The sequence below is a fragment of the Notolepis coatsorum genome (genome assembly GCF_963971535.1).
Source record: "Notolepis coatsorum genome assembly, chromosome: 7".
Taxonomy (NCBI): domain Eukaryota; kingdom Metazoa; phylum Chordata; class Actinopteri; order Aulopiformes; family Paralepididae; genus Notolepis; species Notolepis coatsorum.
In genome coordinates, this window is record NC_140171.1 from 45,660,482 (window position 1) to 45,674,912 (window position 14,431).

Genomic DNA, 14,431 nt, shown 5'->3' on the forward strand with positions numbered 1-14,431 from the left:
CCTCTCAATCCTGTTCTTTATTTGTTATTTATATTCTTTTCTTTTTAATAGCGAACACAAAATTGTACCTAATTCTCTGCTGGAGGGGGGTAATTTGTGGCTTTTGGCTGAAGGCACAAAACTGTTAATTTGAAAAAGCTGCCCTGAGTTGTCTTTCCCTAGTTGGCTAGATGCACTGGCTGGCTTCAATGTAGGCTACAGTTAATTAGTTAGCATACACACCATCAAGATATTTAGAATAGAATCCCACAGGGCTGTGAGAGTAACACTGAAACAAACACACAAACAATCAAGGTTAGGCTTCTTGTTAGGTTAGGCTATCTTGTTGCCTGGTCAGCGTCCACTGGAACAACATTGCATACAGTAGCCTAAATATTTTGATGATGGTAAGCTATTGGCCTTTATGGGTTTCATAATGTCAGTGATGCATTTTCCATGGTTGCTCAAAAATATTTGATTGAATTTGAGTAGTGGTAGGCTATTATTATAAAAGATGCTACATGGATTTTCTTTTTCATGAAAAACTGGAATTTCTCCCAAGTAAAATAAAACAAAACAGCATCAAGAGTAGCCTAGCCTGCATAGACCATTTTGAACCTAAGATTCAAAACATTAACACCGCTTGCAGCCGTTAAGAAAGTGTAGATATTGTAAGAACGTATAGCTATCATGCTAAATGCGTCAGTCATGTTGAGTATCTCAAATAGTAGGCTACTTGCAACAGTGAACAGCCATTAAAGTATCTCTAAAACCCCCCTGAAAAGGTCAAACAAATGGCAACACAACAACACATCCCTGTACCCCAAAAAAAACAAATCTGGCCTGCCTCACATCTGTGTGTGTGTGCCGCCCATTGCATGTCCCATGTCGTTGCATGCCGAATAAAGACGTCTCTAAAGAGGTCCTGCATTATTATTATTATTATTATTATTATTATTATTATTATTATTATTATTATTATTATTATTATTATTATTATTATTATTATTATTATTATTATTATTATTATTATTATTATTATTATTATTATTATTATTATTATTATTATTATTATTATTATTATTATTATTATTATTATTATTATTATTATTATTATTATTATTATTATTATTATTATTATTATTATTATTATCTGTGGTGCTTGGAAAGGCTGGTTTACACAACGACCAAATAGAGCCACAGACGCTGCCATTGTCCACATCCTGCACACTTCCCTATACCACCTGGAGGACAGGAAGGGGAATTATCTGAAACTACTGTTCAGCTTTCAATACTATAATCCCCTCCAAACTCAGGAACCAGGGATTTAACACCGCTCTGTGCAGGTGGGTCCTCGACTTCCTGATGGGCAGACCCCAGGTGGTGAGAGTGGGAAGCCACAATCTCCCGCAATGATGAGAAGGCATACCTGGAGGAGGTGGAGGGCCTGACCCGCTGGTGTCCTCCTGAAAGTCAGCAAGACAAAGGAGATGATAGTGGACTACGGGAGGAAGCAGGAGAGCCCCCTAAAGATACATTGGCATCCATATCACAGAGGACCTGTCATGGTCACTACACACCGATGCTTTGGTGTGGAAGTCACGGCAGAGACTGTAGTGTGTCCCCCCAGACACTAGAGACTTTCTACTCATGCACCATCGAGAGTGTCCTGACAGGGAACAGCACCATGCAGGACCACAAGGGCCTGCAGGGAGTGGTACAGTCAGCGGAACGTAGCACAGGGGGTGAACTTCCTCACCGGCAGGACGCCTAAATATTAAAGGCAACCAACTTGTGTCTAGCCACGCCCAACTTGCGTCTAGCCACGCCCCCGCGGCGACACGGCAGCAGCAGAGCGGAGCTCTGTCGCGGCAGCATTATGTAACAGTAATCCCCCCTTTTTTAACTTCGACAACTATCTCAACTGGTAGTGCTGCCTTGCTGTGGATCCTGCGGTCTGTTGGTGACAAGTTTGATTCCCTTCAATTTTTTTTTCTTTTCTTTTTTTAACATGCATTCTTTCGCCGGTTAAGTTTAGGCATGTTAACTTTAAGCATTGTTTCGGAGTTGGTTAAGGTTAAGGTTAGGCATTGTTTCGGAGTTGGTTAAGGTTAGAAGGGTTAAGTTTAGGCGCTGTTAAGGAGCTGGTTAAGGTTAGAGTTTGTCTTAGAGAATGGCAATATTCTCTCGGAGTTGGTTATGGTTAGGCATTGTCTCGGAGTTGGTTAAGGTTAAGGTTAAGGTTAGGCATTGTTTCGGAGTTGGTTAAGGTTAGAGTTTGTCTTAGAGAATGGCAATAGACAGCCTATTTCCGCGCTGCAGCGCGAGGCAAGAGACAGCCTATTTCCGCGCTGCAGCTCTCTCGCGCTGCTGCGGTCACATGGGCGTAGTGGCCAATCAGAGAAACGCTAAACACAAGTTGGTTGCCTAAAATATTCACGCCGCCAGGACGCTTATAGCTTATCCGCAACAGTAAGTTACTTCCGGGGTAGGCCTGATTGGCCCCGACAGGCACGTGACGCGCAACTTTCTCTGCCGCGCGGCACGCTCCGCGGAGCCGAGCGGCAGAGCTTGCGGAATTACGTAACCGTCCAAATACGCCATGACTTTCATTCGGCGCTTCAGCTCACCTGGCAGAGCAGCGGTCCTGCGATCCTGCGGTCCGTTGTTGGTGAGTTTGAATCCCATCAAATCTTTTTTTTTTAACGTGATTTTTTTTTTAACATGTATTCTTTCGCCGGTTAAGGTTAGGCATGGTTAAGGTTAAGGTTAAGGTTAGGCATTGTTTCGGAGTTGGTTAAGGTTAGAACGGTTAAGTTTAGGCGCTGTTAAGGAGCTGGTTAAGGTTAGAGTTTGTCTTAGAGAATGGCAATATTCTTTCTATGGTTAAGGTTAGGCATGGTTAAGGTTAAGGTTAAGGTTAGGCATTGTTTCGGAGTTGGTTAAGGTTAGAACGGTTAAGTTTAGGCGCTGTTAAGGAGCTGGTTAAGGTTAGAGTTTGTGTTAGAGAATGGCAATAGACAGCCTATTTCCGCGCGACAGCTCTCAGCAGCCTCGTTGCGCGTCCTGAGTTTGCCGCGTCACGTGCCTGTCGGGGCCAATCAGGCCTACCCCGGAAGTCACTTACTGTTGCGGAACAGTTACACGCCGCCAGGACATCTACACCAGGCGGTGCACGGCAAAGACAAATCATGTAGGACCGCAACCACCCGGATAACGGCCTCTTCCTTCTGCTGCAGTCAGGGAGAAAGTACCGCATTCATAAAGCCAAATCAAAGAGGCACAAAAGAAGCTTCTACCACCAGGCCATCCGGATCCTGAATAAGGACAATAGGACATCCCCCTCGGCCCAGGGCCGCGGGAACTATAAAACGGCAGGGGGTGCTGGGGGGTCGCCAGATGAATTTTTTTTTTTTTTTTTTTTGCGGTCAGGCCACTGAACTTAGAAGCAGGCCAGGCCAGTGTTTCTATTTGCACCAGCGCAATAGTTAGATAACCTAGATGGGGAACAACCAGGAGATCACTGCAACTCACACAAGTTGGAGAACTATCTCTCTCTCTCTCTCTCTTGCTCTCACACACACACAAAGGGAGCCGCATGTGATTGGTGGAGGCGGGATCCTTACGAAAAACTGCTAATCATTGACACATGCTAGCCTGTAATAATCCCCCCCAGAAAAATGTACTTTGCATTTGATATATTGCAAATATATGCCATCACACACACTGGCATTTAAAGGGTTAGAATTATAAAATGAATATGTGGTGTTATGATCAGGGCTGAAGTTGAATAAAATATTGTATTTATCAATTACAAAAAACCTGTGTTGTTGCTAATCATACATATGCTAGCCTATTTTTTAACAATAAGTTGTGATGCCATCACAAACACTGGCATTTAAAGGGTACAAATAAAAAAAATGCCTGCACCAGAATGCAGGAAATTAAGTCTTTGTAACAAAAAAAATCCTGGTGGGGGACCCCCAGACCCCCTGCTTAAAAAGTGGCCTGACTGGGGCTATATTTCCTGGCCTGAATGATTTCCCCAGTCCGGCCCTGGTTAAAAGCCTCCAATGCTTATTAGTGTGTGTGCGTTTGAACGTTTGCATGTTTCAACCATACATTTCCATTTAAAATAATTTTTTTTACCTCCTATAATAGTGGGGGTCGCGGCTCTCTGACACCGTTTTTTTTGGGTCGCGGCCTGAAAAATTTGGGCACCCCTGGTCTAGCCTGTACCCCCCAGACATGTTGCTGTCCCCGTCAAAACAGTATCCTATCAGCCTCTCCATGGGCAGGTCGAGGCGTAAAAGTATTTTATACACAAAAACAGCGTCTCGGCTGTTGTGTCTGGGCCGGGCATTGTAAAAACCCCAAAAGAAGTTCTGAGCTTCCAAGTTGTCATCGGCTAACTGTATATTACACGAGAATTGTTCTTTTCCAGTGAGTGACATCAGTGGTTCCGTCAGCGCTCAAGCCAAAGATTGGGCTTTTGGATGCTTTGCCTCTAATTTGTCGCTGAATATCATGGGCAAGCAGCTGTAAGATTTCGTTTTGGATGTTGTTGGACATCCAGTTGTCTCTCTTTTGGAGCCAATTCTTCAACTCGGGATCAGACTCGGTGCGCACTCTTTCCATCATGAGCTGCCATAACACCCCATCCCTATTTGCATCACCCCTCAGTGGAAGCCCCTGGCGCCCGAGGGGGGGTATAGGGGAACAGACTCAGTTAACTCTTCAATACCTGATGCTGAGGCTGAACCTGTCGTCTCTGTCTCTCTCTGACGTTTATCAGATTTAGTGGGACTGTCACTGGGACCGGCGGGACGTTTAGAAAATAAATCTGATATTTTTCTTTTCTGCGAGTGAGACATTCTGTGCTAGCAAAGTCTGACTACTAGCTCAAATCGACTGACTGCGCAAGCACTGTATCACAGTAGCTCAGTGGTTCGTGGCGCGTGGGAAGGGCGGGAGACGGGAGGTGAATACAATTAGTTGTTTCACCTGTCATTCAATCAGTCTGTGACAGTCTGTCATCACTCGAAAATCTACTCGGTTTTACACGTATGATTGTGTACATACAGTAGTGTAATGAATGAATGAAAACTTTATTTAACAGATTGGAGAATGGCTACAATACAGTACGGCTCAATACACACAATATTAAAATGGTGACGTGCTTTAAGCAGGATAAACTTATAATATACAGTGTTACAGTTATACATTTACAGTATATACAAATATATAAATACTGCCATACTGCCATACTGCCATTTTTTTTTTTTTTGCAATAATTGAGAGGGGGTGCTGCAGCACCCCCCGCACCCCCCCTTCCCGCGTCCCTGCCTCGGCCCCCCCCCCTCCCACAACAATATCACTGAACTCATTATTTGCTCACCTGGTCAATTCTGTGTACTCAGCACAGCAGCACGTTATTTTTTAGAAAATCATATATTGTGAATTTTCTTTTTCTCCTCCTGTTTTTCTGTGTTTTTCTCCCATCCCAATTTTTGTCGTTATGCCAATTCCCCCCTCCTCTTCCTGGTCGTTGCTCGCATGTGCCCCCCACTGGTCGGTCTAGGGAGCCCTGAAGTCTATCAGATGCTTCCTCCGAAACATAGGAGACAGCCAGCAGCATCTTTTCACCTGCCAGCGCGGACTCTCATTGGTGAGGTGTAACGTGTGGAAGGTCACACTACCCTCACCATCTCCCTCCCTCGCTGTGCAGGCACCCTGACCGACCTGTAGGAGTCGCTGTTTACAACGACCAGAATACCACCCCACCGGCTTCCCTCCCGCTGACTCTGCCAATTGAGCCAGTATGACGGCCGGCCAAGCCGGAGGCAACGCTGACAGCCGGATTCGATACCAGTGTCCCTCGCGTTGGTGACGAGCGCGTAGTCCGCTGCGCCACCCAGCCGCCCTATATATTGTGAATTTTCAATAGTATTTCATACATATCCACATTCCTAAATCCTATATTCTTATATCATTCTATATTACTCTCATAAAATATTCTATATTCTTATATTTATAAAATTATATATACTGTGAATACTCTGTGAGTGTTAATATACATATTGTAGCTGAGGGGCTACACAACCCTGACTGTATTTAAATAATGAGCTTGACAAATACTAAATAATTAATTAACCAATATTAAATATACACAAGATGGCGGACACTATTAACTGGGAGGGGACAGGGGTACCAAGTTGAATAATCACATTTAATGTTTAACATAAAACACACATGTAATATGTAACATTGATTTCCCTATACAAATACAATTTATATGCAACAATGTCCGAATGAATTATACAATTTATAGGCAATGAATGTCCGAATTATTATAGGTCCTAAACTAATGGTACCAGATCGTTGGAGCTCTGAATGGAGGGGGGAGTGGTGAATAGCCAGGGGGAGAAAGACGAGGACAGAGACGATGTTCTCTGGAGTGATGCAGAGTAGACCCGTGGGAGACAGTCCTGTCGTCGCTGGATAGGGGGGTCTCGTACGGACTGGGTTCCTATAGTCCAAACACCCGAACTTCGGGTTCAATAGCTAGCTAGCCTTTTATGCTAAGGCTAACCAGCACGCAGTCCGCAGTAGCTAGCTGAATCCAGAACGCAGCCGAACTCAGCCCAAAGTCTCTTCACCGTCCTTTGCTATCTGCACGTCGGCAGATCTATATAGAAGTATGTTACTTCAATTCCCCCAAACTATATCACGCTGCCGTTTCCAACTCGTAGCTCACCAACGTGTTAATTACATCTCACTAGCAAGCCAGCTCTCTCGTAATACGCTGTAGCTGTTTTCCTGCTGCACCAACACTGGCCATTTTCGTACACTCTACAGGTGCATGGGCTCACGCTGTCTATGGCGCGATGAAGGGACATAGGAAAAGAGGTGAATGATAAAAATACTCTCAGGTAAATAAACAGCGTAAATAAATATCTTATACAAATAAACAACATATAAGGTATAGAAAATAATAAACGTGGACTTTAGGTGTTAATCTGGACCTTCAGAACACATGAATACACATATCCAATCCTTGGCACATACTGTCTGGTTCCATTTAACCCAACTGCACAGTACAACCCATCTATGATTATATTGACAGCCAATCCACCCTTGAATATACAGTATCTAGCCTAGTTTATCTTAACCTGCACCCCCAAAAGTGGCCATTTTAGTTTTCGTTTTTGAGGACTGCATACTTTTTTTTGCAAACCAAAACAACATACTTTATCCTTATAGCACATACATGAGCCTGGTCCCTTTTGAAAGATGACATTCCGAAGTTTCTGATTCCAGAAAGAGAATTCACTTTAGTGCTAATGAAATAGAGTTACATAGGTCTGAACTTGAGTTGTAGATAAACTTGTTACTCAAGTTTTTCTGTAGTAGTTAGCAGTCCAGAGGTAGTATTTCCCCAGAAGGTGGTATGGCTCCCGAGATCCATAGCCTGAAGCCTTATGTAGTACATGTCCAAATTTCATAAAGATCCATTCATAAATGAGTGATTAGGAGCAGTGGTGCAGTGCTGGTATAACTCGGTATAACGGCGTTATACCTCGGTCACTGAGGCTGAAGTACGCGCAATCGCTTTTTACATGGCATTATCCAACCGGACTCCCGGAGAAGCATGCAGCTGCAGAGCCGCAGAGCCAGCGGCGCTCTCTGGGCCGCGCGCTGACGGCCGCGCTGTGAGGCAATAGTATCCAGCTGCAGGACGAGAGCAGCCAAAAAAAACTGTGCATGCGCGCGCACGCGCGCACGCGCACGCGCGTGGAGCGTTTGACCTACTGTCAATTTGCCACTGCACCACTGATTAGGAGTGATTTTGGTAAACTGTGTACAAAAGAAAAACTCAGTTTTCTCATAGACTTCAATTAATTCGGCTGTTTTCCTCTTCCTGTTTTCGCTCGTTAGTTTTTCACCTAGATCCCTGATTCATACATCCCCAGGTGGGGTATCATTGGAAACCCACACTGATTGGCTACAACTAGGGATGTCCGATATTATCGGCCGATATCGGCATTAACACATCCTGCGCCAAAAACGTTGTACAACGTGTTTCAAGTTCATGCTAATTCTGCCAATCCACGGCGTACGACGGTATTGAGATCATATTTAATTTTTTCGCCATGTTATTCATATTTCCCTCACGGAGCCTGGTCTGATGCAGTGTGAGCCGGCACAACTCTGCAACGCTTCAATACTGCCCCCTGGTGGATGATCGGCGAGTTGCCAAACCGGAAATGGCAGAGTCGATCTCGGTGCGTCTCCGAAATGCGTCCGGCCACTCGCATATTGTTGCGGGACTCTAGACACACGTCCGTGTGTAGCGATCGCTGCCATAACGCAATAATCGATACGATTTGGCCGTGTATTATGATTATACAAACCGGAAATGGATTTAGGCGATCACCGTCAAATAAGTGGGATTTTTTTCCTCCAGTATCATCGTCGACCGGTAAGAGGACGCTGACGTTACTTTCAGCCTGTTTGTTTATTATTATCCATGCAAACTGCTCTGATCAATATATCACCCATACTACATAAAGCATTTAACGACGATCACGGAATTATAAACGACCCCCCCCCCCTCCTTTCATCCGCGCATGATCAGTCATAACGTTTAGGATCATGTACAGTTGAAATTTTTTATATAGCGTGGATCGGCAACAAACGGCATTTGATAATCTATATACTGTATGCGTTTATGCCTATATCTTACGTTCTAGGAATTACTGCAGAAAACGATAAAAACATATTTATATTCTAGACGGTATTTTCGTATGAATGTATGGATGAAAAAGTCAAACGTTCCTACATCCTGAACGATAGATAATCGATGTTGAATGGGCCATAGTAATGTCAATTTAGCAATACAATTAAAAAAGTTATAGCCCTGCAAAGAAGGTGAACATCTCCATAGACTTACAGTGCTGGCAGAGAATGGTATAAGATGCTCAAATTGCGTGGCAGGGAATGTGTTAATGTCTCATCCTTCCAGTCGGGACCACAGATCAAGCAACCCCCCACCAATTGGTACAGGGCTTGTATTTTGGTTTGGCTCTTCTCGTTGTTATGCTATCGGTATCCTATTATTATGCAAAGTCTAGGTGATAAGTGCCGGCCGGGTACTTGCCGCACGGCGCGACGAGTCCAGTGACAATTGTGAATGCATTTTTGTGCGCGCGCGTGCACATCCGCGCGCACTTCTGCCTCAGTGATCTACTACAAAGGCGTGTAACCGCGTGTGTGCACGACTGCATCGCTGGTAGTACCGACGTGTTTCGGTAAGTACCTTTAAAAGTACCGAATTTGGTACCCATCCCTAAATATGACCATTGATATGTGAATGGTAAATGGTGCATTTATATAAATGGTAAATGGTGCATTTATATAGTGCTTTTATCCAAAGCGCATTACAATTCTGTTCCTCACATTCACCCATTCACGCACACATTCACACACCGATGGCGGAGGCTCAGGCGACCATGCAAGGTGCCGACCTGCACATCGGGAGCAATGACAATGTGCAGTGAAATGCTTGTTGCCAACTCCATAAATGTGCTACTATACAATAAATAAAGTAAAAAGTTAAAATGTTTAAATTGAACTAGTATAAATCCTCTTAACACATGTGGGCCCTTTTTAGGATGATTTGCCCACCGGCACTTTGGCGACCACCAGTGGCTTGTGTGCATATTTTGTAATACAATATATATATATCGAATTGAAGCCCCATTTGTTGCCTGTCGATAGCCCTTCCAGGTGACAAAATCCGTTCAGCGAGTTACATGCCGGTATTTGAGGCTTGTGCAAAGTATACGGTATTGTGCAAAATACCACTCCCGACTCTTGGGGCTCTAGTTCCGTCAATCATTTGGCGATCTTTGTGTACTTTGATTGTGGAGGGTTGTAGCTAGGGATGCTCGATATTGGCTTTTTTACCGATACCGATATACCGATATTGTCCAACTCTTAATTTCCGATACCGATATCAACCGATACCGATATATGGAGGGTTTCCCCCCCCAAAAAATGGAATAATTTCAGGTAATTAACATTACATATCTCTTGTTGTGGAATTAACACAACATTATGCATACTTTTGACAATAAATAAAATCAGAATCTGTTCTTACTTGCTTGCCTGGGTAAATAAAGGTTATAGAAATGTAAAAAAAATAAAAAGAATTTATATATATTTTTTTTTGAAAACCGATACCGATATTTTCCGATATCACATTTTAAGTTGTGCTTCAGTCTCTGAAGGAAACTGTCCTTCTGTAAACTAACTCTAAGTTACATTGTTAATTTAGTTTGTATTTACTTTTCTAGTTTAAGTTAATTAAATTAAAGAAATTGTAACTACAATTACATTTAAAACATTTATGCATAATAATCATCTGTTCTGTGCGCAACCGAGGGAACATGTACGCGCGTGCGCGTGGCGTTTGGGCAGTTCCCATATTACGACTGCACCACTGGGTACTACCGAGTATCGATTCACGTGAGATACCGAATTTAATTTTATTATAATTTATTTATTTATTTATTTAATTTGATTTATTTTTAACTTTTTTCTTTTCATGTCAACGTTCACACGCACAATATACGCTTACCTAGGATTTAACTTGATTCAACAACAAAGCAGTCGGGGCAATGGCAAGCCGAAAACGGTCGAAAGTGTAGTTATTTGAAGTTTGGATATTTTTTTTCACGACTGAGGTAGGTAGATTACATTTTTAGAGACTAAAGTACAGAAAAAAGGTACCGTTGGGTACCGGTATCGATTCACAGGTACCGATACCGGTACCGTATCGGTTCAAATGTGAAAGGTACCCATCCCTAGTCATATTATGGTCATTATTATTATGGTTGTAAAACACTTTGGATAAAAGCATTATATAAATGCAGTCCATTTATCATTTACTCCATCAAGGTCAAGCCAGGTCTGAGTAGCTAGTGCCACTGGGTCCACTGTCCACCATTGATGATCAGGGTTGACTCCATGCAGATGGATCCTGAATCAGCCCTCTATGTCTCACTTGTTGGGTGATTGTAGAGCAGCCAGGTTGGAGGCTCAGGTTGAGATTGACCACTAGATGCATTTTCAAATTCAGTTTGAGCTGGAAAGCGGCTAATCACACTCTTCCAGCAACGTTTGGTTTGACCAACTAAATTAGATCAATTGATCATATGCAAAAGAACATTTATAACTTTCCACTGCATTATACTTTTTATTATTATTCACAACAAATGTACAGATCAAATTAGGGACATACAGTTTGGCATTTAGTACAAGTTATCAACTATTACAATGATAATACTCACAGACAAAAACAAAAGAAACAAAAAGCACAGACAGGGGGAGTATAGTTTTATATTTTTTTATAAAACAGTTCATCCCTGACAGCTTCTTCAGCACTCCAGGTGTTGTATAGTCTGCTGGCTCCCTTGTCCCCATCAGCTGGGGCCACTCTGGATTTCTATTGCCTCTTAATCCAACGCTGGTATTTGTTGCTTTCAGATGTGATCGTTTTGCCCCCCCCCCCCTTTCTACAATGCTCTAAATTGCTAGATTATCATAATTGTCTTGGTGTTTCTTTGCACGAGTATCTGCTCCAGATGTGTCCTTTTCATATTCTTTATAGTGATCTTTTTGCCAGACCCGGAGGGCCGGCCTTCAATAGTGAATGTCCCTAACTGACTGACTGACTCCCCATTGTTGAAACATGCATGCGTGAGTCTCGTGGCCGGCTCCAGCTTAACTAGGCTTGTTTTTGTATGCCAAAGGCTCAGCTGAAACACTGGCGAAACGTCAAGGTCTACTTATTATGCAGTCTGTACATATGAACAGTTTGTAGTATTTCAACTTAAGACTAGATTCACTGTTTCTAGTTAAAACCAGGTTATGCCCATTCGACTTGCTCACACCTGGAGGAGGCCCCACACCCCAGCCTTATATACTGGTAGCTCCTCCTACAGAAAAAAATAATCTAATGGCTATTAACTCATTGGCTGCCAGCCATTAGACGGGCCCCCGTGGGAGCACTGCCACGCTTTAAAAGATAGAAGTGACCTTGTTTGTACTCTAACTATATTCTATATTCTAGCTATGGATACAATACTATGGCCCATTTGACATCACCTATCTATCGTTCAACATGTGAAAAAGAATAAATTCTTTCATCCATACGTTCTCGTGTTATACCGTGGTGAATATAAGTATAGTTATAGCGTGGTCTGGGGTCATTCCTGAAAGTAAGTGAGTAATAGCCTTATACGTCAATTCTACTATAAACGTTGCCGTTTCTTGCCTGTACACGCTACTATTCCCAAATCAAATCTATATCATAGGTATTATGTTTCATCATGAATGCATGAAAGGGGGGGGGGGGGGGGGGGCGTTTTTTGATGCTTTGATCGTCACCAACGGCATACGTTGTGGAGTAACGTTACACACACACGTTGCGATCGAGGTGAAGACATGGTTGGATCAATGCAGGATTGATATCATATAGCCCTTACCAGTGATGGGCAGGCTACTTGGAAAATGTAGTAAGCTACACTACAAGTTACTCTCGATTAAATATAGCTCAACTACAATGGAAGCTATCCCCAGAGAAATGTAGCAAGCTACACTACAAGAACATGGCAAAAATAGCTAACTACATCGGCACTACTTTTTATTTTATTTTTTTTTACTTCATGATCAGGTTTGCACCAAACAAATAGGCAGGCAAAAAAAGGTTCAGTTTGATTGTTTATTATAAAACTGAAACAAGCCCTCCAACTATGCTAATATGTCTATACTACTATGTACTCAGAGTATAACACTCAAGCTTGACACTGCTAGACAAACAATACTTGGCTGCTAGTCTGCTAGATATGTACCACTCCTGCTTACTTGTTGTACACAATTTGTAAGTTGCTTTGAATGAAAGCGTCAGCTAAATGACCAAATGTATTTAAATATGTAACTCACAAAACATTCCATTGCCCCAAAATCATGTGGGGACCCCCCCTGGGGGTCCTGACCCACAGGTTGAGATCCACTGCTCTAGGTGATCTTTTCCCTCTTAGTGTATATTTAATGTTAGTTTGTTTTTTCTTTTCCTCCACCCCCATAATATTGTTTATTTTCTGCCTACAGTGAAACATGATAGCAGCTGCTGTTGAGAAAAAGTGCACTGACTTGTGTGCTGTTTGGGAACAGTTGACAATGTTTATGTAAAGGTTTTCATCAGCTCACCTGATGATGTGGGAAGTTGAGAGAGAGCAGCTTCGTTTTTGGCTGACACAATAAACACCTAAAGATTATGTTTTAGGCGTTTTTTCAGTCAAACTCATAAATCTTTCCAGATAGGGCCATGGAGAGGCATTGTTGTTATTGACATCATCATCTTCATCAATGCCATCAGCCTTGGAAACATTGAATCCCTCTGCCATTTCGCGCGGACTAGTTCATGTAATCTGTTAAATTGCATTAATTCATTCAGTGGTCTGTTTTGATTTGCACTTCCTGATTTGCGGAGCTGGAGTCCTGCCCTAACCTGCCTCTGATTGGCCTACCCGTAATGTTTTGGCCTAACCTTACCCAATCGTGAGCCGTCATACTCATATCTAAACCAACCAACCAATCATAGTGGGTTTTCTGCGGGGATTTTTTATATATATTTTTTTACAAATCTTTATGTCTGTTTCTCCGGATAGTAGCGTGTAGCGTTTCGTCACGCTACGTCACTACTTCGTTCTAAAAATAGCTGCACTACAGAGAACGCTACTTGGTTCAAAAGTAGCGACGCTACAATCACGCTACTGAGAATTGTAGTTAAGCTATGTAGCGTCACTACTTGTAACTAGCTACTGCCCATCACTGGCCCTTACCTTCACTAGGATGTACCCCAAAAATAATATTCCAATTATCTGATCGCGAGTCCCAGTATTGGTGTCGATCGTGTCGCCAACATAATCCACCACACATCATGCATCGGGAGCATTTGACGCTTCGCAATCCAATCGTTATAACCGCTCCATTCGCCCGACAACGAAAAGTGCGCCCGGTGACATTTGATCATTGCACAGGCCAAGATACAAGGTTTCAAAGGGTGCTCGATACCGCCGTCTAGCTGGATGCGGCTGGTATTGCACTTTGGCGATCTCAGACTCATTCCCTATAGTAACACCAAGGTCCCTGGAAACAAACTCGTTGTTGGTGGGGAATGAGTTAATCAGTAAACTCACAAGGATCTTTGAAACAGGCAAAATAGAGCAAGAGCAGGAAAAAGCTTCAACTGCAGACACCAGACACTCAGTGGCCGCAATAATTCAACAGACGAGGAATTCAACTAAATTAACGGATTTATGTAAAAGTATACAGGAACAATAAACAAACATCTTGGGGCGGCTGGGTGGCGCAGCGGTCTAAG